Source organism: Triticum aestivum, chromosome 4B (genome assembly GCF_018294505.1).
Source record: "Triticum aestivum cultivar Chinese Spring chromosome 4B, IWGSC CS RefSeq v2.1, whole genome shotgun sequence".
In the NCBI taxonomy this organism is placed as follows: domain Eukaryota; kingdom Viridiplantae; phylum Streptophyta; class Magnoliopsida; order Poales; family Poaceae; genus Triticum; species Triticum aestivum.
This window is the reverse complement of record NC_057804.1, coordinates 465,280,405-465,283,937: the sequence shown is the minus strand read 5'-3', so window position 1 is coordinate 465,283,937 and position 3,533 is coordinate 465,280,405. Positions and strand designations below refer to the sequence as shown.

Genomic DNA, 3,533 nt, shown 5'->3' with positions numbered 1-3,533 from the left:
ACATTTTTGAACTAATCATTTCTCATGGGACTCTGGCAAGTGGCCATAAACAAACCGGGCCGTGTCCTTGCTTAGCGCAACATGGGGACGTGCTGCGTGTGGGTGTCGATCGGTTGGATGACTGTTAATCAATTATTTTAAATCGTTGGACTTAAAATGGGTGATGGGGAGGAACATCAGGCCTGCATTTTCTAACCAATCTTGTGGAGTCGTGGTTGCTCTTACATTCCGTTTTCCTTTTGTTTAGTGAATGCTTTTGCATGATGTGAGCTGCGTGGAAATTTCTGAATCCTGATTAACTGAGGCATTTGAGCCATTTTACTCGGTACTATCTGCTAATAGGGATTACTGATGCTAAGTACATTCGCAAATAGAAGTGCTTGGAAGATCAACATGCGTTATGAGTTTCTGTGACCACCAAGTGGTTTCAATACATACACTGCTTAATGATAGAAAGTATGGATTCCTAGTGATAATGCAATTGCAGGTTTGGACTTGTCTCAACAACAAGAAAAAGTCTTACAAGCTGAAGTGCTCCGCGGACATTCTTGTCTCTCGCCAACAACAATATTGGTCCTCTGAAAAGAAGAAAGGGGGGAGATTAATCTGGCAACTGCTAACTGATCATCAAAATGATTATGAAGTGCGTTGAGCGAGAAATTCCCAAATGATTAGCTTGGAAGCATCCAAGTCCAACCATAAGAATTATGCCGTGCAGGTACATATAATTGGAGTTGACATACATCGCTCTCAGTGGAGATGACTATTTTACAAAATGATTCCTTTCGTGGAAGGACCAGTTCACTTAATAAATTTAGAAATGGCAAAACAGAAAAAATGGAGTAAAAATACAGATCTCCGCAATGCTTTCGGCAGGAGGCAGGCTATGGCACCGAAATGTCGGCCCATACAGGTACTGGGCCGTGCTCTGCTTGCATTCTCTGGATATCTCAGGCTCTCTGAGTTCCAGCAGTTTCAACACAATTGAACCCAAGTGACTCAAATTTATATCCATTCAGCTAACCATCCGGTTATACATCGGTACAAGAGTTTACAATTTTGCAACACTGGTAATTTACACACTGAAGCTTAGGACCAAAGCAAATGTGTATCATGCCCCTGATTTACAGAGTCCAGTTTGTTTTCCCAACTACCATGCTGGAAAGAAAAATATTTCTCAACCTGAGTATCAGTGAACCATGTCATCTCATATCTTGACTGGTAGACCAAAGTGATATTTGCATACTGCGTAACACCTCTAACCACAGCCGCCATCAGATTATCGCATGCACAAAGTGATGATACCACAAAGAAGGAAGCTACCACTCTGAAGATGATCAAGACTCTTCACACAGAATAGGTTGGTATGTAAATTGTGGGGGAATTGAGACTGATTGAAACAGTGCTATGCGCAAACTGGAAACAGGGCATCATATGTCACTGTCATACATAAAAGCAGAGCACCTGTAAATATCGGTCGCCAAGCCTGTCGTCTGGAAACTTGTTTGTCAGGTGCTCTGTATTTCCATTGTGATCTTCAGCAGTAGGCACTATAGGAGAAAAGTCATCAACCTATAAACAAGACATTGATTGCAATTGCTCAGAAGAAAAAAGTTGACAAGTCGGCTACATGATGCAACGAGTCAAAAAAAGTTGCAGAAGGCAACAACGAGGGAGAGTATAAGGACAAAGATAACTCAACTACTGAGTAAGGGTGTGAAACGCATGCGCTTGAATACCGTGTGCACGTATTGTAATTATCAAATATCGGTAGTCTCTACAGTTTTTAATGTTTGTAATTTCAGTGCAACACAGCTAGACACAGCAACTACTATCTGAATTATATACAGTTCTTGTTGTGTTTGATTCGCTATTAGGGACGAGTACAGTCTCTAATTGGCACAAAATTCCAATTGCCGCGTAGCAGAGTTGTGATATTATAGTGAATCACAATATCCTTGATCTGATCTGAACCATATTCAATTACAAAAATCATGTTAGGGTGACACACTAATCTATTTTATAAAATGAAGATGACAAATCTTGGAAGGTAATCCGTAAACTAGAAGTCAACATGACTATGGCCTATGGTACAGTTTGCTATTATGCAAAACTGGTGAGCAGAAACATTACCCAAAACTGTAATCATGCTATAGATGAAGGTTGTTTACCCAAAACTGGTGAGCAGAAACATTACCCAATTCAACCAATGCGATGCAAATTGTATATCACAAAAATTATAACATTGGAAAATATAACATTTGAAGTTTTTAATGGTATAAATTTATGATCTATGACTCATGTTAGGGAAAAATTGTCAACCTAGAGATACGCGTAGGCCTTTTAAACTGGAAAGGAGGCAGTATCTTTTAGTTGTATACTGTTTGTTTTGATGGTATCCTTTCATAATAATGTTTGCATCTTATACTACAGAGAGTTCTCTAATATCGGTTAGAAGTCCTCTTTATAAAGCAGAGCTTAGTTGTATTTTGAAGGAAACAAGGATGTATCTAATCGTTGCTCCCGGCTCCTTCTTCCATCCCCCTATGATCGAATCTTTCTTTTTTTCGAAACGGAGGCAAAAGATTTGCCTCTACCTATTAGTTAAGCAGAAGAGAATTGCCCAGTTAATTTGCATAAAATCGGGCGAAAACCATCTATTACCAAATCTTCACCATCCTTGCATCCATCCCTTTTCAAGCCATCCTTTAGAAGTCCTCTATAAAGCAGAGCCTAGTTGTATTTTGAAGGAAACCAGAAATGTATTTTAGTGTTCCGCGCGGCTCTCCTCACCACTCTCTTAGATCTATCACTATCCCTTTTGAAGGCATCAATACCAGCCTCTTTCCTCAGAGTATTTACCTAGGTCTTTAGAAAGATACCATTGATTGGTTAGCATATGCCGAATAAGACAACACAAATTGCAGTTCCATAAGTAAATCCACACAAGCCTTATGCCATATAGATAAAAAATAACATCTAAACACAAAAGCCAATATGACTGTTTCATTCCTCAATGAAACTGAAGAAAAATAAATATATATTATTTCTTGATCTCATATGGAGAATTGAGCTTTGCAACTTGTTCACATCCCAAAATATTCCAAACCTACAATGAAATTTCTTGTACTGTCTATCGAATCATCTACAAACAGAGCATATAATTAACATTGACATGCGGAAGGTTTCACATATGTGATACGATAGATGAGTGCAGCCAGTCCAGAGCATGCGGCTGCCAGCAAAATTAGAGAGACAGTGTGTAATACCTACAAAGAATACAGGCTCATAATGCTTACCATAGGTTGTGGATTGGTGGCAACAGGACGCGGTACTTAGAAGATACTCATGGTTCACACGATTTAACATGCAAATGGTAGACCTCGACACTTGTCGCAGCTTTGTGGTAAGCCAGCAAGACCTCAATACTTGGGACTGTGGTAACTGAAACCTGTAACAACCCAGCCAAATTGTTGGTGGGTGGTGGCCAAGCTCAACCAACGTCCAGGGCTCAACTCACAGGCCCTTACCCC

At 39.8% G+C, this 3,533-nt stretch overlaps 1 protein-coding gene across 4 annotated transcripts in view; it reads right to left on the bottom strand.

Moving 5' to 3' along the window:
• Positions 1 to 995: 995 nt before the first annotated feature.
• The window catches only part of LOC123092738 (protein MOS2), a 5,128-nt gene continuing 2,590 nt past the window's right edge, over positions 996 to 3,533 (bottom strand). For 2 of the 4 annotated variants that reach the window (XR_006444823.1, XM_044514557.1), the window contains exon 2: positions 996 to 1,572. The gene's annotated coding sequence lies outside the window, so the exon portion shown is untranslated. The remainder of the gene's footprint in view (positions 1,573 to 3,533) is intronic. The other 2 variants (XR_006444824.1, XM_044514558.1) reach the window with 1 other exon arrangement.